This window comes from Syngnathoides biaculeatus, chromosome 8 (assembly GCF_019802595.1).
Source record: "Syngnathoides biaculeatus isolate LvHL_M chromosome 8, ASM1980259v1, whole genome shotgun sequence".
Lineage (NCBI taxonomy): Eukaryota > Metazoa > Chordata > Actinopteri > Syngnathiformes > Syngnathidae > Syngnathoides > Syngnathoides biaculeatus.
In genome coordinates, this window is record NC_084647.1 from 13372115 (window position 1) to 13398463 (window position 26349).

The 26349-nt window shown below is 41.1% G+C and overlaps 1 long non-coding RNA gene across 1 annotated transcript; it reads left to right on the top strand.

Annotated features, from left to right (window-relative positions):
* Positions 1 to 203: 203 nt before the first annotated feature.
* On the top strand, positions 204 to 25070 carry LOC133505088 (uncharacterized). The gene is made up of 4 exons (XR_009796146.1): positions 204 to 540; positions 984 to 1047; positions 23307 to 23360; positions 24698 to 25070. It is a non-coding gene; the product is annotated as an uncharacterized LOC133505088 (long non-coding RNA).
* Positions 25071 to 26349: the final 1279 nt, after the last annotated feature.

Sequence of the window (26349 nt, forward strand, 5' to 3'; positions counted from 1 at the left end):
CATCATACAGAGAAGGATTTTGCAATTGTTCCCATCATGGAATTAATACACATTACCTTCATTTGTCTTTATCTTTGTCATGAGCCAGGCTGGACCACGGCCAAGGGGGGCGTGGCCACCGCCCTGGTCGGTGTCACCTGTTACCGCTCACAGCTGTTTGACATTGGGACTGTAATTAGATGGTGTATTTAAGTTGGAGTTTTGGTCACTGGCATTTGCCAGTTCGTTGTGCATTGTGCCCTTATTAGTGCGTTACATTCATTGACAGTAGGAATGGCTACCACTGAAAATAGTGTAGTGTTAAGCTATCCTTGTCACAGTGTTTCTGTACCGCTTCAGCTTAGTCCTGTCTTAGTTTATAGTTCTCATAGTCATCAGACCTCGCTTCACGTTTTTGGATCCTGCCTTTGCTTACCATTTCTGTACCTCTGCCTTTTTGAACTGCTTACACCGTGTATGACCTCAGCTTTGAATAAAACTACGCCTAACATCATGTCCTCGTCTTGGAGTCCTGTATTTGGTTCCAGCCCCGCACCAGAGGTTCGTGACAATCTTGGTTTCTTATCTTATTGTATGACATTTGATTATGTCGGCATACAACAATTTCCCGTTAGTTTTCCGTGTTTTGAAAACCGCTGTCATGTGGCCTGCTTTGATTTTTATTCCAAACAGCAGCCATGCATGTTATGAATCCCCGAGGGATAATGTTTTCATCACAGGCTTTTCATTTCAGTGACAAATCTTTCATCGATCAATATGAATTGTTTGAAGATTACAAAATGCATTTTATATTTTTAAAGGTCTCAAGGCATGGAACTTATTGCAGTAAACCAGGAATATATATATATATATATAAATTTTTTTTTTTTTTTTTTTTGCATGTAATTAAATGACCACACAATCTCAGTTAAAAAAAAAAAAGATGGATTCATTTCATTTGTATTGAAGAGTAATGGGATTTTTTTTTTTTTTTTCCTGTGCAGGTGAATTGGTGGTACACTTTGCGTGGTGTTTATTCAACCAGCTCTGTTTTGGGGGTTCCGTGAGGTAAAAATCCCAACGTGTGAATTTTTAGTATTTTTTGTCCCCATACTTTTCCCTTAACTGACTGGCAACTCGCATCTGGTAAAGATTCCCTCTCGCCACAAAATGAAGCGTGACAATCGGAATAGAATATGGATGAGTTGTGTTATAGATCAAAACTAAGTGTAAAAAAAAAAATGCATTTGGACTTTAAATTAATCATGAAAACCAACTTCTTCATAATGCACTCCTTCCTGCGTTAATATGTAATGTAACATTATTAAAAGTGGGTGATGCACACACTTTCTGAACATAGAATGTTTTGTACCCAAAACAAATTTAATATTGTTATTGAGAGAAACAGTCCTGGATTTTTTTTCCAAATACAAATATTGGGTTGAAATGTGGTTTGGACCCAGCGTGTCCTAAGGAAAAATAATGCATTTTTGTCACGGAAGCTTCTACTTTTCTAAACTTGTACACTCACGAAAACAGCAGTGTGTCCGACATGTTCTACATCTGCACATGACCAACTGCTGAAAGTAGATTGTGTTTGTCAGGAAGTGAGGTTCTAAGCCCTGTGGAGGACCAGACCGGAGCCTTGTGGCAGTTTCACAAAAGGCAGCTTTATTTTTAGTGGTCGAACAACAGGAAGAAGAAAAAGAGGCCAATTCTACCTGGCAAGATATGAAAGAGTGATGACATCGGATCAGTGAAGTGTAAACCGAGCACTGCGAGGGGTTGCTGTGGGTTGACACCATCGTGGGGGGGGGGGGGGAAAGCAGGTTATAAGTAAAAAAAATTAAGGGGGGGGGGAATAAGGATACAGCGGTAATGTAGAACACACAGGAAGTTGATTGGTTGGCCGATGGCGGTATGGCTCAGTCAATGGAAGAGAGCGATATGAAAACTCAGCAGTGAATGCAATATCCATCCATCCATTTTCGTTGCCCCTTATCTTCACGAGAGTTGCGGGAAGTGCTGGAGCCTATCCCAGCTGTCAACGGGCAGGAGGCGGGGTACACCCTGAACTGGTTGCCAGCCTATCGCAGGGCACATAGAGACAAAGAGCAGCACTCACAATCACACCTCAGGGCAATTTAGATTGTCCAATTAATGTTGCATGTTTTGGGGAAGTTCGAGGAAACCGGAGTGCCCGGAGGAAACCCACGGAAGCACGGGGGGAACATGCAAACTTCACACAGGCGTGTCCAGGCTAGAACCCGGGACCTCAGAACCGTGAGGCGAACGCTTTACCAGCTGAGCCACCAACAAACAATAATGCAGGTTAAATAGTAGAAAAACACGCAGGGGCGCTTCTGCAATTGTGCCGCCCATCATGTGGTCATACAGTGCAGAATGCAACCAAACTATATAATGAAGAAATACATAACTCCTCTACATTTTTGTTTCCTTTTTGCATCATGTGTCCCTATTATTTACGATCCCTGTTGATTGTTTTTTTCGATTTTTTTTTTTTTTTTTTTTTTAAACTATTCTTTTTAGGCTTGTCATATTTAAGAATGTTAAAACAGGAAACACGAATCACACTCTCATGATGCCTTTATCATCCAACATGAAATTCAAATAGACTGTTTTTAAAGTTGTTTTACTATTAGCTGGGGCTATTCATAAATTGGCGGTGATTCAAACAGGGAGTCAAACCTGCTGAAAAAAACAAAAGCACCATCAGAATTTCAGGATTTGATTCCCTATGAATTTATGAATAGCATACAAAATTTATTCTAACAAAAGCTGTGACTCCTGTCACTCCCCATTTACTTTAAAAAAATAAAATATTTCACATTTTTGCCTTTTGTTTATGCTGACACTGGTTTCAGCTCCTGTGCATTGATTCTGGAGATGTGCACATTTGGCCTCAGCACTCGGAGTGGGGACGGGGATCATGTCTGTAATCTTCCATCGAGATGATGTCTGCAGAATTAGGCGTTCGATCGTCAAGCACGAGAAACTGCACAAATATTCATGGCAGCACCAACCGAAGCTGGAAATTAGCATTGGGGGATGCAGGAGAATGAATGGGATGAAGTTAACCCATCAGAGCGTGGGAGATGATGCGAGCAAGATAGAAGGGAGGCAGCTGGTCCAAGGCAGCCAGGATTTACGGCACCGACAGGCTCAAAACCAACACAAGGGATCCTGGTTAACGTAAGGCATTTTAAACTATAAAGAAAAATCATTTCTGGAGGGAGAACAAGTAACTAAAAAGACAGCAGCGTACTCACTTTCAGTTTCAATATAATTATCAAATCACCAATTTTCTGTTTTTATTTGTTGAACATTGACATCTTTTTTTATCCAGAATAGAAGTTGTGATTCAATTCGGATTTGATAATAATCCATTACTCTCAAAATAAATAGCAAATCAAGATTTTTGAGGGTGAGTCCAAACCCGTACTATTAGTGTGTGTGTGTTTTTGATTACAATTGAGGGTAACAAAGTTCCAATATTTTTCCTCTGCTACCGATAAGCTCACAATACAGTGATTGCATTATAATTGGGGGGGGGGGGACAATTCCACTGATGGAGGGCACATAAAAAACAGAGAAAAGAAATTAAATGACTGAATCACTTAAAATGTTACTTAGACGGATGAAAAGTTCATGTCCATTTGTTTCTTCTTAGATTTACAGAAATGTTGAACAATCTATTTGAATTCGCTTGTCATAGATGCATCCTGCATGTCATCATGTTTCCTCATCATGTATGAATGTATAAGACTATGACCTTCTCCTGACTCGCTCCTGGCATGCTCACACTGTTGTGTGGAATAATTGCACATCAAAGAGCATTAATATAAAATAAGCAGCCTGTTCTAAGATGGTGGCGAGTGTATGGGGACTACATTGTGTATGAGCAGAATTCATCAACGTTTGACTCATGTACCGCGTGTTAGTTAAACCAAGTACAAGCAATGGTGGCAATACAGTACATGACAGTAGCTCACGAAAAATTGAGGATTGCAGGTTTTTCTGCCTTGCTGTAGAACATATTTAAGGGGTCACAAATTTTTAAATATATTGAGCATGTATTTGAAGTAACTGGGTTTGACTGGGATACCTAAGAAAGTGGCTAATAATTCTTTCATTTCAGTGTAACAAACTTCTGTTTTGTTTACCTTTTGATCTCCAATACCCCTACGAGGCGTTTATATATGTGTCCAGTGCCGGCAGCTTTCATTAGCAAGTGACCCGCTTACTGAAATCTCTAAGTTGGCTTCCCGTGTCGCCGGGGTACTGCAGAGTGAAGATATGGCTCAAACGCCAGCTAGCTGCTTCTCAGCGATTCGTTTAGGTATCTGAAAGCGGCGCCGTTCGCTGCTCATCTCACGACAGACTGCACACATTGCGTCTGCGGGGGTTTGGCGTTTGTTGTTTGGGTTTTTTAAAAAAAATTTAAGGCTAATTCTACGAATGCCACTCTGTCCACTTTCACCTGCATGTAAAATAATGATTGTGGCGGATTTCTTTTTATTTTGTCATGTACAGCATCCCAACAATGTCATTCTTAGCAACAGGATTATACTTGTCACTGTTTCAATATGAGATGTGACATGAAGCAGCCCACAAGGAATCATTTACATAACACAGCGCACCAAGCATGCTTTCAATTCCTAAACAATTATAGAAGACATACTGTACGTCAAAATAATCTGTGCTGTAGCTGGGGTGTTTTCCCACTCTTGTCCCGCACAAAAGGAAGAGTGCAGGAGAATGTGTGACAAAAACAGCTGAAGTATTTTTAAATTCTATTCATATTCTAATTACAGTATGTTTGCCACGGTCTGGGCTAGTGAAGGCGAGGAAGGTAAGAGGGAGTCCTGGAATTTCAAAAAAGTATATTTACAGATAGTTTGATAACAAGAACCAAATAATCAAAGAAAAACATAGATGAACCTAAATAGGAAACAGGACCAGACGTGGCCTAGAGAGACAATACATGGCCACGGACAAACAGGACATCAACAAGGAAAATCACAATGGACTGACAAGAACTGAAAGAGATTGAGGAGACAACGAGGAACAGCTAGACAAGACACGAGTGGCTGGAGGGAGCTGATTGGTCAACACAGGGGAGGAGGGTCAACGTGAACAGGTGCACACAGCTAAAACGAGCACACGAGACACGGGAAACAAACAAAACCAACCCAACTAAAATAGAGATCCATCTTTATATCAAGTGTAATGTTTTACAGTGCTTTTTTTTTTTTCCCCCTCATTCAACTAAGAAATATCCCAAAATGATGGTTCGTTTTTTTTTGTTTTGTTTTGGGTTTTTTTAGGAGGCTGGAACAAATTAGTGGCACTTTGGTTCATTTCAACGTCAAACATGATTTGAGACACTCATTTAAAGTTAGTGTGGCCAAACAAGCAAAAGTCTCATCTCTAGCCACTAGTGTTTATGGATATTACATAAATGGAGCCAATTACAAGCCAATGAGATGAGATTTGTCAAAGATATAAGCGTGCGAACTTGTTAAATAAGATTTCCCATGACAATTGGAAACAGAATCAACTGAGATTGCTTTTATCTTTCTATATTGATTTGACTTTGCATCGAGATGGATCAGACAAAGATATTGTTTGCCATTAAAAACAACATGGATGCATTTTTTTTTAAATACATTTTACGCGTTTTTGTTTTTCAAATTTAGAACTCATTTTGCTTCATCGGGAATTCGTAATCCTCAGACCCAATTTATTATCGGTATCTGATAATAAGCAGGTGATCCACAGTATGTCCAAATGCTGTGTTTTGTGTTTTAATCAGAATTGGTTCGCTTGAAGACAAAACAAGGAAAAATATGTTCGCGGACACCACTCGGGAAGCAATTTAGCATAACACACACCTTGGCCAAGTGTTTTGCAACCAAAGTGCCATGGCATGCTAATTGTGCCTTGAAAGATCATGAGAGGTCCTGTAGGAGGAAATGTCGAATTTCATATGCGTTCTCTGAAAATGACCACTTATTACAAATACAGTATACTGTCTCCTCATTCATCTATCTACTGTACGCTAATTACATATTGTGACAGGCAGAATAATTACTGTAGAGGCGCTATAATTAGATAGCTGAAGATTCAACAAATCTGTGTAGGTGCCTCTTACTATTTACAGTATACAGCAGAATATGTCATGGCTTCTGCGAGCATATTAGCTCTGTGTTCAAGCAAGTGGCATCCAGATTTCACATTTGACTCCGTCTGTTGAGTACACTGAGACAAGATTATCATTATTTCAATATTTTTGTGTGATGGTGTGCCAAGGAATAATTCTAATGCAAAATGGGTTCCTGGATGAAAAAATGTTGGGAAATATTGCCTTGGCCTAATACGCGTTTTCATGCTCAAGCGTGGGGAAAAACCATGAGATGTACTTTTCCTTCAACAGTGACATTGTTGTACTTTCATGCTTGTCACAAAAAATATTAAGATAAATAGAGGATATAAAATTTAATGTGAATAAATATGTCTTCTTGGCAAAACTGACTTGGAAGAATGGCACCGTCACCAAATATACGCATTGAGAAAATTGATGGATGGATCCTTGGAAAAATCCAGGAAGACACAAAGTTCCCAACCACTTAGCATACTATCCATCCATTTTTTAGCCGCTTATCCTCACAAGGGTCACAAGGAGTGCTGGAGCTTATCCCAGCTGTCAAAGGGCAGGGGTACACCCTGAACTGGTTTCCAGCCAATCGCAGGGTACAGAGAGACAAACAGCCGTACTCACAGAGGCAATTTAGAGTGTCCAATTAATGTTGCATGTTTTTGGGATGTGGGAGGAAGAGAAAACCCACGCAGGTATGGGGACAACATGCAAACTCCACACAGGCATGTACAGAATTGAACCCGGCACCTCAGAACTGTGAGGCCAACGCTTTACCAGCTGAGCCACTGTGCCGCCCACTGAGCAAACTATTTAATCCAAATCCATATGTAAATATATGTATTCATATGAACGTTTAGTGTTGCAGGGGAAGGCCAACTTCTCCATTCTTATTGGACCAATTGAGAAAATAAATGGCACATTTCCAACTTCTCAACCATCAGGATCTTTTCCCCCATGAAGTATTCATCATTCCACTATAAATATGTTTGTATTGCAGATTTATCCATGTAGGTGATATTCATTCATTATGTGGAACTTGTAAAAATAACAGAGAGCTGCTCACAAGGTGGGCTAATTCTGAAGTTTACGGCTGTAAACCTCTTCTGGCCTCAAATGAACAAAAGCGCTTCCTGGTAGGAAATGTGTCACACAAACTGCGTAACGGGTAAATGCTCACAGGGAGAAAGGTCAAGGTAAGAATTTTAAAACACTTCAGATTTATAGTGTGATTAGGGTTGTTTTATAATAACCCCATAAATCGGAGGGCACAGTAAATACATGTAAAATATCTGATGAAAAGTTTATTTTTTTCTCCACTGGAGCGTCATGCTGCTGGTATTCGAGAGTGTGACGGAACTGCAAAGCAGATTTGATTTCTAACTCCCATGTTCTCAGTTTCGGATCTTATAGTGAGTTATTTTTGAGGAAAATATGGGTCACGACTGGCAAGGTGTTATTTTTAAACATCAGCCCCCTTTCGCCAGCATCAGGCAGCCTTGATTTTCTGAGGAGATTTGCTTTGCTGCGCGACGTCGCTTCGACTCGCTTCTTCCTCAAATGTCAAACAGAATCCTCGAATGAGACAAGTTATTGTGTCTGGTGTTGGGCCAATAGAATGAGACACAAAGCGCTTGATGAGGTTCATAGTGATACCCTCCCCCCCGGCATAATGAGGAGAAAATGTCTCACGCGGATGCTCTCGTAGCCCCACACGCCACTCGGGCAAACTTTAATTAGTTTCTAGGTTCCATGTTACAATCTTCAGCGTGTCTATATTTGGATTACTGAGACGCTCATATTTGTTCCGGAGTTTAACTCGGTCATTAGTGTGGCTCTGGTGACTGACCACATCTTAGCACAAGGGAGAAATCATATGGGAATAATCACTTTTAAAGCGGCCCTCATTGGTGCATGCGTCGAGATGACTTTTCCACTTGACCCCTTTTCCGTTTCAAAGTTTGACACGGACACCATTCAATATTCCGCGACTTTTCTCGGCCTTTCCGATATCCAATTAACCACTTGAATTGACTGGATTAGGGCATGAGCGCTGAGGGTTTAGATTCAATCTTCGCGGGGTAACGTATTGTGTTTTGCAGAATGCAAAATGATATTTATTTATTTAAAAATCAGCAGTTGCAACACTACCATGGTGCTCAGTGGCAACCTTTTTAAGGGCAAACTAATATTAAAAATGGCCACATAGGCAGGGGAAAAAAGTTGCACACAACTGTACCTGTCACAAAAAATCAGTGCGGGGTAGGACCTGAATGCAGGACTCCGAGACAAAGGTATAATGTCCAGTGGGTTTTGTTGCAGAGGTAGTGTCCGCACCCAGTGACCCAATGCAAACTCAATGAACTGGCAAATGCCCGTGACAAAAATGCCAACTTAAATACATGGTCAATTAACATGCCGAATGTGCAACAGCTGTGACGAGTGCCAGAGGTGGCACTGCCCAGAGGGGTGACCATGTCACGCCCGTCCTGGCAGTGCTCCAGCCCCGCTCATGACAGTACCTTTATCCATAGCGATACAATTGAGCTCATACTCAACTACAAGTTCCATTTTTGGTTACATTCTGACACAATAATACAAACCTCCTTGGCAGATGCACATTTTTGCGCTTCTTTTTTTTTTTTTTTTTTATCTTTAAAGCTAATTTGCCTCCCCCGGTTATCATGCAGTAATGATAAATTTGTATAATTAATGAGAAAGAAGGCAAAATGTGTTATCACAATCTGGTTTTATCCAATCATCAGACCAGACTATGTGTTAGTGAAACCATAATAATCCAAGTTTTGTTTAATTTAATTTGTTCACCTTTCTGCATGATGCAACAGTGGGATAAGAGACCGCATTAAGTCGTGCTAAATTTACTCCTGGCCGCAATGGAGGGACTAGTAAACACCCCGTTAGACTGAGCATTTTGAAATGATCATACCTTTCCCATTGACAAACATTTTAAAATTAGGACCTATATCGTTGGCTGTATTCATTTTTCATTGTATTCCGGATCTCATCCGTTGTGCTTGTGCTCCACTTTCCAAGCCGTCCACCGAAGCGTATTTCTCTGAGCACCTCCATTCTTTGCACTGGTGGGACTTCTCATCTTTTTTTTTCTTCCCATCACATTTTGAGTAATTTGTCTTCCGAATCGCACAAAACCCACTCCGACTTGAAGTGGCATCACTCAGGCTGGCCTCGGAGAACATTGGTCCTTCAAGCACAACTCTCATGTTTATCATGTTCAGACTTATTGGGTAGAAAAAATAAAACCAACACACTACGTGTTTATCCCAAATAAGTGACAGAGGATATTCCGCTGCAGTGGCCAGATATGTAAAATGGGTTTCCGCATGCACGATGCCAGTGATTTGCAAGTATAATGACTCTGGCAAGCAAATGGCTTATCCTAAGTAAGGGAACTATTTAATGAATTTTAAAAGGTCTATGTGCTATTGGACCATCTTAGTTACAATCATCCATCATAGAGTAGACATTTCCCCTCCCTGTGACCATGATCACAGCTTTGGCGCAATAGTAATTAGAGTACAGGACAACTAAAGTGGCATCTTGTTAGAACACCATTCTACCTAGCTCTAATACATAGATGTGTTCTGAGCAGTCATCAATTTAGACCGATTTTCTGCCACTAAAATGTCACGGAGAAGCCCTCTGCTGCACTGAAATTGTCCATCACTGGTCTGGAGAGAGTCTTGCGTTTGCACAACAGTCAGAATACTCTGCTACAGATGTACCCTTTCACTCATGTGAGACAACTTGAATTCTGAAAAGAATTGTTTACTTTGGAGGTTCCGCAGGACACCAATTAGGAAACCTAATTGCCAAATACGTTGCTTGAAGCCCAATTGTCATCCCTCTAAACATTCTAAAATAGATATTGAATTGAAAAATACACATAACATTATTCACTTCAATGTCTATACGAAAAAATAAATGTGAGCGGAGAGCCCGTCATCCATGCGCAAAGTTGCGGAGGTCTCATTCGACATCCAAGTGGTCGCCATATTGGCTGCATCTACTGCCCGTGACATCACCCCGGACTTGAAACCACGGCTTCAGCAGCGGCTCGTACGCCCACCTACTTCGAGACACGGAGGCTCGGCCAAGAAGCCTCCGATGCGCAGATTGACACATTTAGCACCCCTGATTTATGGATTACCCCCGCCCCCCCAATTATTGTTTATTTTTAAGTATCTGTTTACACACCTACCTGTTATTTGGAAGCCACGAAGCTCTCATCCTTTGCACCCGTGCAATCCATTTTTTCCAACGAACCGGTTCTCTTCGAAACTTATGAAGGGTAAATCCATCCTCACGAGTGTTCGAGCAATATCCAGCAATGCGACGAGCCGGCATTTTGGCTAACACGAAGGAACAACGAGCTCCCTTCCCGCAGGTAAAACTATGAGAAACAAAAGAGTCTGCTTGAGTGCTTAATGTCACTTCCTGCTTCTTGTCAAAACCAAATCCCTCGAGAGGATTTTCATGGCGGGAGTTACAAAAAGCCATATACGTCAAAATCATGTTTGGAAAAAAATGGATGGGTCCATACCAGCTGCTGTTTTTTTTTTCATTAATAACATACTAAAAATCATCCATTTCATGACAGTGGCACTTTAATGCCCCCTTTGGTGTTCCTCCTTTGACTTGGATGCTTCCAGTGTTAGACACTGTATTGTTTTCTGGAAATTATTTTTGTTTCCAGTGGACAAGCATGCAGTCAATCAACATGCCATCTTTTGCTTTGTGCCTCCTCTCCATGTACACAATTCCTGTCTGTTGGAGCTCATTAAATGGAACGAAGGGACTGGGTGAAGTGAGCGCAATGTCCTGAGGAGGAAGCTTGTCTTCCGAAAGAATTACCATAACCCGAGCGCCTACTGTCCTCCGGGCTCGTTACTCTAGCGCTCCCTCTCCCCACCATGTTTGCAGTAGCCCTCAGTCATGTGTGTATTTTTGCTATTATTAGGAAGTGAACCGCTGGAAGGTATTGAACATGCCGGGATGGGCAGCTATTTTTAACAGCTGGTGCTGGACCTTGATGCTTTATTTTGCCTTCCTCACTTATGCATTGTTATCTCCACCAAGGAGGTTATTTGTTCATCACCCATCAATTCATTCCATTTTTGTTTTTGTGCCATGTTCTGTTAGCAATGTTTGATATAGCAACCCATATTATTTTTCTTATAATTTGTTGATAGTTGTATATTTTCCATTAGAATCCCAATAAGTGAAGCTGCGAACAATGCACACATTAATAACCAAATATTTTGACACATTTTATTTTGTATTTATGGACATACTTTTATATGTAAGCATCAGTATAAAACTGTCCACCACCACTGTTAAAGTGTATGGAATGTGTAACTTCTAACCCAAATTATCTTTTCTACACGAAAATATATGTTCAACTGTTCCCTAAAATGCATACTCTGTTCGATGTTTTAAGTGGTTATGAATTAAAGTCCGGAACCTTTGACCGAGTTTCTCTTCCCTGCAAAACTACTCATTTAGTGGGCGGACCTCTGTCGTCACAAAATCTGGGATGGGCTGTTTTGGAACGATGATAAGTTGGGAGTCAATTGGATTTTAAGCATTTAGTGCCCAAACAAAAGGACAGGATACCGGCTTTCAGCATAAGGTTTTGCAGTTCTGCTCATGGCATCTTGGGAAAATTGTGACAAAAATGGGGTTTGGACGTTTCTGGGTACTGTCTGGTTATGGGATCGGTTTACCACGTGAAATTATATTTATGGTGAAGTAAGTTATGACCAGCTATAGCTCTCAAATAAACGTGGCAACATTTTAAATGGATTACGTTTATTAAAATCCTTATTTGTGAAAATATACCAACTTAGACGATGTTATCGGCTTCTGTGTGTTTTGACTAACTAAACCAAACGAGAACTTCACAAATGCTTACCAGTCAGTGTTTCCATCACGAGGCATATCCTCCACGGGTCTGACTGCTGTGTCGGCTTCTTCGTGGCCAGCTACTTCGTCTGAATTTGAACGTGTGTGCTGTCTAACTGGCTCAAATTGATAACCGCCTTCGTAAAGCTCATATTCTTCAGCGTCTTCGTGGGACCCTTCAGAATAATGTTCATCGCTCGAATTATCGGAAAATTCATCAGCGTTCTTACAGTGTATTCCTACGGGATCCATGTTGTTGTCACAATGTCCTACGTCACGCCCTTGATCGGCTGTTTCAGCTTCATTTCCGGCGAATCCAGCAGTGTGCGATCATTTGTTGGAGATAATTTAAAAATAAAAATGTTTCATTCATAATGGATTTACAGTAAGATTCGCATTCGCATAAAAACTTCTTCTTTTCCTTTCGGCTTGTCCCGATTAGAAGTCACCACAGCATTTCATCTTTTTCCATCTAAGCCCATCTCGTGCATTTTCCTCTCTAACACCCACTGACCTCATGTCTTCCCTCACAACCACCATCAACCTTTTCTTTGGTCTTCCTTTCGCTCTTTTGCCTGGTAGCTCCATCCTCCGCAGCCTTCTACCAATATACTCACTCTCTCGTCTCTGGACATGTCCAAACCATCGAAGTCTGCTCTCTGTAACCTTGTCTCCAAAACATCCAACTTTGGCTGTACCTCTAATGAGCTCATTTCTAATCCTGTCCAACCTGCTCACTCCAAGCGAGAACCTCAACATCTTCATTTCTGCTTCCTGTTGTTGTTTTTTCAGTGCCACCGTCTCTAATCCGTCCATCATGGCCGGTCTCACCACTGTTTTACAGATTTTGCCCTTCATCCTAGCGGAGACTCTTCTGTCACATAGAACAGCAGACACCTTCCGCCAACTGTTCCACCCCGCTTGGACCCGTTTTTTCACTTCCTTACCACACTCTCCGTTACTCTGTATTGTTGACCCGAAGTATTTGCTGTCGTCCACCCTAGCTATCTCTTCTCCCTGGAGCTTCACTCTTCCCCAACCACCTCTCATTCACGCATATATACTGTTTTACTTCGGCTAATCTTCATTCCTCTCCTTTCCACTGCATGCCTCCATCTTTCTAATTGTTAATATTAGCAAAAAGGTGTGTTAGGGTCCTGACATACACTTTAACAGAAGGTAGTACAACATGTGTATCCTTGCTCCTGGTAATGCATCATCAGTGTGTGAATGAGCTGTTAATTTTCCTTTTCATTACCTTAAATGCCATGATTCATTGTACGAGCAGGTAAATGAGGTGACAGCGTAAAAGCCTTTTGAGTACCTTGCAAGTAGAAAAGCGCTTCACAAGTAAAGGCCAATTACCTTGACTTTGATTACAAGTGACAGAGCATATGACATTTCGTTGTGCGGCGTTTCACCGCTTTCAAGATAGCGGTAATCCGGTGACGTCTTCCTTTGCGTTATCAAGGAGAGTTTTGCCTGAATTTAGATACGCATCCTCTTACCGACACTCCACCCTCAAGGCCTTTTACTGTATCAATCAGAGCAGAATTAGTAGTCAAAATGCAAAATGTAGTTTCATTAAGTTTTCACAAGAGTGCTAAAATCATTTCCCTTGACTCAGACAGTAGCAAAAAAAAAAAAAAAAAAAAAACGGTGTCGCCAAGCTGTGAAATAAGTTCTTAAATGAACAGTGAAGAGCTACTTTTTTATAAAGTCAGTGATGTAGTCCTCCTTGACATTGGGGCGCTAATGCTGATGAGAAAAGTACACCTCTTGCTCTGAGTAAGCGTTCTTCACATTTCATTTTGCAAAACAAGCGTTCATTCTTTTTTTTTTTTTTTTTTTTTTTTTACTTTTTGAACCCATGACACTTCCTTTCCCCTCCTGCCAAAGGAGGAGAAACAGACTGGCTTCTTTCACTCTCAGTCCCTTTCAAAATGGTCTGATTCGAAATATTGATTGGCTTGATGGAATGGTTCTTAGTACAGTTGACAAAAGACACAAATGAATAAAGCTTCCAAGATTGTAGCCTATTCTCCAATAACCACTTTTGGAGTTACCACAGGGGTAATAATGCAGTGGAAAAAGTCATACAAATGGAAGGCTGGCTTTGGGCTTCTTATTATTTCCCTGTTGTCATGGCCACCCTTTGAATTCTGAACCCTGCAAGTGTGACTGGTGCTGATTTAATTCCTTTTATTTAGAATATTAGCATCACAGCTAGCATACCATATCAGTCGTTGCAACATGAACAGGAAAAAAAAAAGCATGGAATCAAATACTCTGATGCAAGCCTGTCAAATGTGGACAGAAATGAATCATACAATGTGTCTTTCAATGTGGCTTCATATTAAACGGACAGGTTAGATATAGGCCTACCCTATCAATCCCTGCTTAAAAAAAATTTCTGTAGAAATCTATAGAATTTGTACAAAACAACTTGTTCTATAGACCTTTGGCTGTGATTTTCTATAGAACTTCTACAGAACAATAGAATTTCCATAGACATTCTATAGTCTTTTAGAAAGTCTTCAGAAATGTTTTATAGAAAATTTTTAGCAGGGGTGTATCACCATAATACGCCCATGCATGGCATTTACAAATGTCTACCCAAATAACACCCCCACAGGGAACGCAGTCCGCAGTGAAAGGGTAGACCATTACATAGTCGAAATATTGTAGCATACAATACTATTATATCAAAACAATCACAACAACAACAATGATGATGCTCATTTCTGGACTACAAAATAGTATGTAATGTTTAAATGTTTTGATTTACTTATTGCATTCCTTAGTGTTGTCCCCGTCTATTGCATAAACCTATGCAATTGTTATCTGCATTTTGGGGGTATTCGGTTCAAGTTTGGTGAATAAACAAATACAACAATTTTGAAATGTAATTCAATAGAACACAGTGGTTACTATTTTGGTGCTCAGTGCCAGCAGGGAATATTTACATTGCAATATTTATGTGCTATTACATTCGCTTTATATATACTGCATTTTTGTTGACCTATATAGATTCACCCCACTTGGGTTAAATTCTGGTCATGTCAGAATTACAGCACTGACGGGCATCACCTGCACCTTCATCATCTATGCTTTTACGATAATTTCTATGTATCATTGTCGTGAGCAAGACTTGGCCACTGCCAAAAGGGGCATGGCCATGTCACTCCTCACAGCTGGTTCACATTGGGACTGTCATTGGACAGGCATTAAAGTTGGAGTTTTTGTCACTGGCATTTGCCAGTTTGTTGCCTTGCGTTAGTGAGTTTGCACCGTGTTATCGTGTGCGGACACTACTTCAGAAATAAAACCCACTGGACATTATGCCTTTGCCTCGGAGTCCTGCATTTTGGACCTCCTCCGCACCGATGGCTCGTGACAAACATGGCTTTTGTTATTTGTTTGTGTGCGTGGATGCGTGCATGCACTATATTATTTGTATTATTTGGTAGGACGTGTGTGAAGTATTGCTGTATCAGGCTGCCATCTAAAGGGTGGATCCTACAGTATATCTGTTGACGGTGCAGCCGCACTTGCACATCCTGTATCTGATGCATACGCAATTTTTATGCACATCTGAAAGAGAGCTGGTTCCGATATCTCTATCTGATCCTCATCCAATGTTTATTCACTTCTGAAAATGACCTGATTCCAATATGAGGATATCTGCTTTCACGTTATTTCTGTTTACCCAGGCTATGGCTGATTTTTGAATAGTTGCAGTTGGGAGCAAAGAAAAATCTGAATTGTCTCTGTTCAACCTTCAATTGTATTCGCAGCCTTGCAGGCATGCAGTTTAAAATGCAAACAAAGCAGTGCATTCCTTAAATTTGCATGTCTATAAAAAGAGATGCTTGTGACCTGTGGATTCACCTTCAGCTTTTACTGTCTACTAGCGGATATATTCACGCACGTATAAGGGAGCGTGAAAAAGCGAGAGAGAGAGAGCAGATAATTATAACTGTAGATGGGGAGCTAGAAAATGCAACAGCGCACGAAGAGCGAGCGGACTCGCAGCTGGAATCAACCCAACAAATTCATTTAGCGAGACTAACAAATCAAGCAGTCCAGAACTTAACAACTTGTGTTTGCGATAAAATGGCAGCAGGCAGACTTGGAAGAGGATCAAAGTGGATTGCAAGCACATCAAAGATGCATGGAACCTTTTTGCCTTTTAATTCCCTTGTTTAGCTTCTTGTGTGAGAATCATTAAATGGAGCTCAGCTATCCACCTACAGCGCAGAAGCGGACTATGTTGACCGAATCGGTTCAGTCATGCATAAATGGCAACCACCCCCACCAGGCATGTCATGGATTTAAAAAAAAAAAAAAAAAAAAAATGAGAGAGAGAAAAGAAAAACATGTTTAACCTTATCTTATTAGACTACATTCAGAAGACTGAATTCCAACATTTAATACCATAAAATCTCACGTGGAGAACAACACGTTATCGTGAATACTTGATGAATCTTATAGCAGGATCTCGATTAGTCGCACTTCCACATCAAAACCTTTCCACATCCTTTGACAGAACATAAATATCCAATAGAAACCAGAATTATTTACAGTTCATTGAGTCTTTTTTTTTTTCTATGTTCAGCAGTTATAGCTCTCAATGCCCTAATGAGCTGCTTGATATTTTGTGGGTGGCCGTCCTGACTAAAACAAAGTGACAGCTGCATGCTAGTTTGTAATTTGTTTCCTACGAAACCCCACTCCGGTGTCCAAGCTCATTAAATGTGAGAATGTGTCACGAGTTGTATTTCATCGCTAAGTATACATTGGTGTTGAGCACACGACATCTCCGGTCACAATGCTATCGCGTCTGTGCAAAGCAACAGAATCTAGTGTGATGCCACAACCTTTGACTTTTAAATTAAAGCCGTTATAACGTCTGAGTCAAACCGTCGATTAGGGTTCACAACTTTAAATGCTCCGCATTAATTGGATATTATTAATTTTCCTCGGGTCAGATATCACTGGTGTAATAAAACGTTGAAGAGATTCACAGTGGCAGAGTTGATTTTTCATTTTACTTAAACATACAGTACGTCATGTCATAGGGTTATCCAAGCCGCTTATCCTCAGAAGGATTGCAGGAATACTGGAGCCTATCCCAGCTAGCTTCGGGCAAAAGCTGGACTACACCCTGAACTGGTCGTCAGTCAGTCACAGGGCAGATATCTACACCATCACTGAGCGGCTGCCCGTACCAAAGGCAGGCGTGAGTACCGCTACACCATCAGTGACTCTACTTACAGTACATTCGTAATATTCTAAAACTTTCCTGGAAGTGATGATGGAGATGGGGAGGGTTCCACTGGTATCCATCCATCCATTTTCTTTGCCGCTTATCCTCACGAGGGTCGCAGGGAGTGCTGGAGCCTGTCCCAGTTGTCAACGGGCAGGAGGCTGAACTGGTTGCTAGCCCATCGCAGGGCACATGGAGACAAACAGCCACACTCACAATGGACAATTTAGTGTCCAATTAATGTTGCATGATTTTTTTAAATGTGGGAGGAAACCGGAGTGCCCGGAGAAAACCCACACAGGCACAGGGAGGACATGCAAACTCCACACAGGCGGGTCCGGGATTGAACCTGGAACCTCAGAACGGTGAGGCCAATGCTTTACCAGCTAATCAACCGTGCTATCCATTTAATTCTTGATTTACCATCCATCATTCCGGTTCCGCTGGTAAAAAAGAAAAATGTCTTGTAAAAAAATGAATTATTAAGTCTGACCAGAGTCAATATGTTGGTTGTTTCGTGTCCAATATAAAATACAAATACTAGTCAAGCTTCGCCTGCTCTTAGACAAGTTCAGGTTTGTTCACCCTTGTTTTTTGTTGACAAGTTTTCTTGGCACTATGACTAAATGTGTGTCCAATTTATGTAATCACGCTTAATGTTCCAAACAAACTCTAAAATTGATACGATCGCCGTTTGCATTTAGTTGTAACGGTGACAACATTCTTCCCAGTCAATGCATTCTGTTAGATTTATGTTGGGCAAGACCATTTGAATAAATTTTAAACTGCAAACTATTTTTGTTGCAAGAGGTTGGAGGCCATCTTCATTTCGCGTAGCTGCAAGGCATCCCAGGGGAGGCAAGCACTAGTAGCTGCATTTGATTGTGTTCACCAGTCCACCTCTCTGGAGTCTTTGCATCGACTCAATCAGCTTGACAGCTTCCACGGCGTACATGTCACATTACCTGACATGACTGACACTTATGACCTACGCACCTCTATTATCATATTCATTACCTGTAGTATTGGAACGTGTGGATGCCAGTGGGTCAATCTATGTTGTATGTAGGGGTGAGCCCCCTCCCCACAGGAGACCAGCAGTTACACATTCTTCTCTGCTCAAGCTAGTTAGTTTTAAACAGAATGTTTCTCATCGGGACTCACTCGGAACCAAGCTGTGACTGGTTGTGTACAAGGCAGGATCCTATCAGGACAAATTAAGACCACCATAAATTACGTTTTCAGTGAGGAAGGAGCTACAGAATGTAGACTGACGTGAGGGAAAGGACCTCCAAGGCTTTAAGCTGAAGTTATTGTAATTTTGCCTCAAATGCCACACAGAATGTAACCGTTCGGCACTTTCATCAGAAAGAAAGAAAGAAAGAACGTGGGACTATTTTCCCTCTCCAGTGACAAATGAATCCTGTTCTTTGTCTGAAAGCTGAGGACAGAGGTGGAGATTTGAGTGCTGAGGAAGAAAGTTGACACAATTTGCTTTTGTTTTTTTTTTTTTTTATTCTAGTGAGCATCACAGGAAGGCTTTATCCTCAACAACGTGTCAAATATGGCACTTTAGGTAGCACTTGCTTTTTTTTCCAAGGATATACATCCACCCATTTTCTGCGTTTTCTGTATGATTATCCTCACTAGGTTCGTGGGCATTCTGGAGCCAATCCCAATTACCTTCTGGGACACTGTAGTCACTGTCAACAATCACAGGGCGCATATAAACAAACAACGATTTGCACTCACATTTACATTAATGGGCAATTTAGAGTCTTCAATCAATGGACCACACTTCCCGGGAACGTGGTTAGGATACCAGAATCTCCGGAGGAAACCCACACAGGCACTGGGAGAACATGCAAACTCAACACACAGGATTTGAACCCGGGTCCTCAGAACTGTGAGGCAGATGTTCTAACCAGTCTTTCACTGACGTATATCATCCAGCGATACAGATTAAGTAAATAAATGAAAGTAAGTCAATGAGTGTGTCAGAGCTGGTAGGTTTACAATTGGTTTGGATTTGGTACGCAAAAGACTGCTCGGGATTTAAAAAAAAAATAAATCAAGGGGATTTTTTTGTGTTCTTGTTAGTTTAGTACATGTCGTTAATGTCAGAAGTAGAGTGTGTTTGTGATCTCTAAGAAAGTATTCCTCAACATATAATGAGCAAAGGCACATATTTTACTTGAGAAAGCTCTCATACCACGAAAAGAAAATGTCACAAATAGTCCCATCCATCCATTGTCTTATCCACTTATCCTCATAAGGGTCACGGGAGTGCTGGAGCTTACCCCAGATGTTGACGGGCAGGAGGCGGGGTACACCCTGAACTGGTTGCCAGCCAATCGCAGGGCACATTGAGACAAACATCCGCATTCACAATCACACCTAGGGTCAATTTAGAGTTTCTCGTTAATGTTGCATGTTTTTGGGATGTGGGAGGAAACTGGAGTGCCCGGAGAAAACCCATGCAAACTCCACACAGGCGGGTCCGGGATCGAACCCTGGACCTCAGATCTGTGAGGGCAACATTTTCCAGCTGATGTACCGTGCCGCCATTAATTTATCAATTAATTGAAATTGATTGTGATTGTCTGGTGGCCAGTTCAAGGTGTACTCCACCTCTCACCCAAAGTCAGCTGGAATAGCCTCCATCGCAGCAACCACCTTAATGAGGATAATCGGTATAGTCACAATAGGAAATGGATGGATGGACGAAGTGAAATTGGATAATTTCACACTGCACATATGATGATCTTTTACAACACACTAACGTTCCCTGCCACATATGTTGGGAATCACTATGCTGAAGCACGCTTTGTGAAAAATGTCTCCCACAAAGAAAATATACTTCCCACATCTCATTTGAATGCCTCTAATCAAGTCACTTGTATTTGTGAGGAGCTGACTTTTAAGATTGGCTCTCACAGTGTGATTGACTGGCTCGGGTGTGGTTCAACATTTTCCCTTCAACAGCAGAGATAAGCTCCATTATTAGACATCCTGAAAAAAAAAAAAAAGGTAGGATGATTTGTAATTTCCAGTGTGCTCAGGTTTTAATTTTAGGCTCCTGGCAATCTTGAGTAATGCCATTTTCTTCATTAAGTAATATGGTCACTGCACTGAGACACTGAGGCATTTATGCATCACTGACATTTCGTCAGGGTAAGTCTCTGTGATCTTTATTTAAAAAAAAAAAAAAAAAAAAATATATATATATATATATATATATATATATATATTATATATATATATATTTTTTTTTTTTTTTTTTATGAAAGACCCTTACACACTCAGATGTGTGTCACATGGTGCATAATACCCAATAGGGACCACCGTCCTTTGTGTTGAATTTTTTATTTCTTGTCATTCTTTCTTGCTAGGACTTGTCAAAGAAATGATTATGCTTCACTGGCAGCTGCATCGGTCACGCCTCAGCACATAGTCGGTCTGGAAAATTGGCTGGGCTTTAGAATAGTTCTCAGCTTTGAGTGTAGAAAAAGCTGTGACCAATACAGGTTTTTTTCCCGTCCTTTTATAAAAGGATTTGCTTATGAAAAAAACCTGTTCAAACCCTATTATCATATTCCTGCCCCAAAATCTTTGCAGTATGGAAGGTAAGTCAACATAGAGTAGATAAACGTGGTAATAATGTTTCATCATTAGCTTGGAGCCTATTTCATTTCTACCTTTTTACCGTCACCAGTGTGTAATTGTCTTTGTAATATACTTGGCCTGCTCCATAATAGATCATTTCATGCCTATGAATTGAAATAAAGTGATATGCTCGCTGCAAATAATACACGCAATGACATATTTGACCTTGCAAGCTCTGGTGCCTGAGAGGTCCCCAGGGGACTGAGACGCATCCTTCAGTCTTGGACCGTCCAAATGAAACCGCTTTGTTGAAGGACAAAAGCGCACATTAACATGCGGTGTCACTTTGGAATAAAAATCTTTGCCATCTACTAATGCACATACACCACTGTCACTTTATGTTATTTGTTTGGAGAAGTATTAACGTTGTATACCTTCAAATAGTCACCGTCCTTTGTTCAGGAAAAATTGTAAAACAACCATGAAATGTTTTTTTCCACTCTTCTAACCAGGCAATTATGTATCGAAGCCTTCTCTGCATCTGCCCTTTGAAGCTAATATGGGAACCTCTCCTTCCCTTGGAAGGGTGCAGGCAGACTATAAAACCGTCTCCTTAGAATTACAAGATTTCAACATGCACCTAGTCAATGCATTGCTTGTTAGGTGTATCGTAGTGAGGGAAATACCACCATCCTTAGTCAAACTGATAATACTGTTATGATATTGGGTCAGAGAAGCAAGGAGACGGAATATCCCTTTCTCAATGCACACCGTTTTCGATCTTGTGCTTATCTCTTAGTACTACATTTATTCAGGAAACGTCACTAGATCAGAGACTTTATTCCTCCTTTAAAAAAAAACACCTTGGCCCTGTTAATTGTGTATTTCCTCAGCATACGAGAAATAAATACCCATCTCAAATAGATGCTGTAATTTTCAGTTTACAGATGCTAATGTACACGCACTTGTATATTTGTAATCCAGTGTTATCTGTGTTGCCAACAAAAATAGCAGCACCAAAACACATACATGGCATGGTAACATATGTTGTAAATACCGTATTTCACACACTATAAGGTGCTCCGCATTATAAGGCTCACCTCCAATGAATGGAGTATATTAAAACGTTTCCCAAATATAAGGCGCACCGGATTATAAGGCGCATAGAATAGACGCTACAGTAGAGGCTGGGGTTACGTTATGCAGCCATTAGATGGAGCTGCACTAAAGGCTCAATATTGATCCATATATATATCCATAAGGCGCACCGGATTATAAGGCGCACCATTGGCTTTTGAGGAAATTAAAGGCTTTTAGGTGCACCTTATAGTGCGAAAAATACGGTAAGTTTAGTGTTGAATATTGAAAATGATTCTACAAAGGTGACTTAATGTTCCAATAGACCTCATAACTTGGCATTTTTTTTTTTTTTTTGCGTAACTTTCCAGAGAACTATGCAACTTCCTTGCAGTTTATTTTCTTGCATTTCTACATAATCACAGTTTTAATTTTGTATTATACTTCAATGTCACCAAATATAATCTTAAAATATTGGTCACATTTTCTTTATTGCAATTGTTGAATGAAATTCTCACCTCCTTCGACTTGTGGTTGAGAAAATCATACACTCCTGGCCAACATCTGTTAAAAGAACAAATGCTGCTGTTGATTATTCTAAAATATGTCTCCAATCCAAGTCTGTATCTACAAAATGTCCATTTTCTTCAGTAATGAATAGAGGAATTTTTGAGAAATGTGCGTTGCTCCAGCAGCCTCCACGTGACATCCAGTATCATATGGTGCAGATGGCAGGCTGATTTACGTGACTGCTCTTCCAACATGCAGTATGCCTCGCATCATTCACTCCCGATGACGAGGAAAGGAGACCAGTTCATCACGTAAAGAGCGGTACTACAAATATTGGATGGAATGGACTCCAAAACCAAACACCCTGAGAAACTTGCGATCCGTCTAACGTGTCTTCTTCTTTTCCAGTCGCCTTATCTTTCTCTGTTTTTCAAACAAGCGGGATCACAGGCTCCCCACCTCGTGCCGATGAACCTGAAAAGACAAAAGCAATCAATAACAAAGAAGGCGTTCAATTTATGTTTTCAATCAGAGACAAATCAGCTCCTTTTCTTGGTTCTGTGCGGTAGTGTACGATCCCCTTCCCCCTACCAGACAGCTGGAGCCATAAGAATAATCACACAGATCCATCTTGACAAGCTTCTAACTTGTCTGGCATACCAATCAGCACCTTGTGCTGTGATAAAGAAGCAGCTAGGATTAACACTACAGGTGCCAATTTTAATGTAATTCTTTTTTTTTTAGGTGACCCATATATAACATGACAGCTCACAAGTAGAACCAACACTCACAAAAAAGGTGAACTTGATCTGACCTTATTGTTTTTGAATGTATAATGCCAACTGTTCGGTGTTTCTGAGCTATTTGTTTTCTTTAACAAGGAACTGAATGACAAAATTGACGCTAATTGGACCATAATTAATGTTACAGGTTGAAGATCGAGACAAGCTTCTGAGGCTCAAGCAGTCGGCTTTTTGAGCTTTGAGTCTCACCAAAATAATGTTTAGCACATCAGCCTCCGAGTCATAGATTCTCGGTTTTTATCTCAGATCAAGTGAGAACTGCAGTTTGCATGTTCACCTTGTCCTCGCATGTTATTTATTTGGGTGCTCAGGTTTCCTGGCTCCCACAATCCAAAACATGCATCAGAATCAGAATCAGCTTTATTGGCCAAGTGTGTAAAAACACACGAGGAATTTTTTTCCGGCAGTCGGTGCTGCCCCGGTGCGACATTCATGGCGGGGTCATTGAAGATTCAAAGCTTTCCATAGGTTGTGAATGTCCATCCATCCATTTTCTTTGCCAGTTATCCTCACAAGGGTCACAGAGTGTGCTGGAGCCTATCCCAGCTGTCAACGGGCAAGAGGCGGGGTACATCCTGAACTGGTTGCCAGCCAATCAGAGGGCACATAGAGACAAACAGTCGCAATCACAATCACACCTAGGGGCAATTTAGACTGTCCAATTAGTGTTGCATGTTTTTGGGAAGGAAACCAGAGTGCCCGGAGAAAACCCACGCAGGCACGGAGAGAACATGCAAACTCCACACAGGAGGGGCCGGGATTGAACCCGGGTCCTCAGAATTGTGAGGCCAACGCTTTACCAGCTGATAATTGTTTGTACACAATGTGTCCAGTAATTGACTGGCCACTAGTTTAAAGTTCCAATTCATGGTCTACGTTGTTTCTGAGACAAAATCAGGAGTTGATGAGCTCGAGTTCACCTGTGACCTTGAAAAGAATCCATAAATTTCTGGATGGATTTATAGTATCATTGTTGCGAGATTTTAGTTATTAGTAATCACATTTAATTTCAACTCCATTTGACTCTTTTTCAAAGCCGCAGACGCAGTATGATACAGCATTCTCCAACTCCCGCTGTTATTGAGGAAATGCACTGTAATGCAGCATGCAAGGTGGTGGAAATTGCATTCCAACATGATTGATCTGTTTATCCTGCACCCGGGCTGCAGCTACAATTTAACATTATCACCTTTCCCAAAGACATTCTTGCAATTTAAGATAAACAACTATCAATCATAGGCGCATCACGTGTGTTTGGTTTACTTCACCATTTACTCTCACTTGGGGTTGATGAATTCATTCACTTGCTGAACTGCTTTTTTTTTTTCTCAGCTCATCATTTGTCATCTCACCACATACGCGCACCAACGGATGTGCAGGAGAACACCTCGCTGCTGGGTTCCTGTATGCAATTCAGCCTTTTCTCTAATTAGAGCACGGTAACTTGTTTCTAAAGTCCTCCTCCCATGCCTCGTGTTCCCCAAGAAACACCCATAAATAAATTGATGGGGAACATCCACTTTTGAACTTGCTGGGCTTTGCAGTACAAGAAGACGAGTGCTGCGCTCACTGGATCATGTGGAACAGGACATGACAGGAAGTTGTCTAAAATGGGCAAAAGCTCCTTTTTTTTCTGCAGGAACAGCAAAATAAAACTGATCACAAAGAAATGTTTTTAAGGTGAAATAAAATGTTGTCAGCATGTCATTTAAAAGGAATGTTGTATGGTTATATTCCATGTTGATAATGCCTTAAATGGTACACCAAAGATTATGATCCCATTAGCAACCACCATATCGCCTGTTGTAATTGTCAGTAATTATGATGTACCAGGATAGGACACTTATTTTATTTCCTCACCGCTAGCATCACCATAAACATTGTCAGGTTAACATATAGTTACATACATTCATACATTCAAGTGTGCAAAACACTTGTCACAGGTTTGATTGCATCACTTTCAAACTGTGTATCTTTTTCTTGGATGAAATTAATACATAAAAAGGGTATTTATGTGGATTTTATCATCATATGTATACATACAGGGCGGCACGGTGACTCAGCTGGTAAAGCGTTGGCCTCACAGTTCTGAGGTCCCGGGTTCAATCTCGGACCCGCCTGTGTGGCGTTTGCATGTTCTCCCTGTGGCCGCGTGGGTTTCCTCCAGGCGCTCTGGTTTCCTCCCACAAAAAAACATGCAACATTAATTGGACACTAAATTGCCCCTCGGTGTGAGTGCGGATGTTTGTCTCCATGTGCCCTGCGATTGGCTGGCAACCTGTTCAGGGTGTACCCCGCCTCCTGCCCGTTGACAGCCGGGATAGGCTCTAGCACTCCCCGCGACCCTCGTGAGGAAAAGCGCCAAAGATAATGGATGGATGGATGTATACATACAGTACGCAGTGTCAACGATTGTACGAAGGTGAGTGAGATACATTGAGGTCATCAACATATATGAATACATTTCCAGTTCAATATGACAATTGCTTCTTTAAAAAAAACATTCACACTGCATGTACTGTATTCCTCTCGAGATCCTCATGCTGTGCTGTGTTAATTTCTTTATTTGGCTTGATATGCAGTTCCATGTTGGCGTGGTGATAGTAGAGGGAGAACCTGCTTTACTAGACCATCAACATCTATCCCATTTGAATCTATAAATCAAGATACTCACATAAATCTCTCGTATGGAACGCCCTCTCCCTTTGAACAATGAAACACTAACGGTGACGCATTACGCCGATACCTAAGAATAGGCCTCCAGGAAATGAAGGCTTAAACAAAACAATTTTCTTCCACCTTCATATTTTTACTCAAGAATCCTTTTAACTATCCATTTCTCATTCCCCGAGGCCGCTGCAAAGAGGTGGCTGAGGCCAGACATCTTAATGTGCTTTGCGTGTGTTTGTAGGGCGGATCGGCGACTCGCTAACGCATCCCCGTGATGTCATCGTGAGGCAGATACTGCTGCTCTGCACCATAAA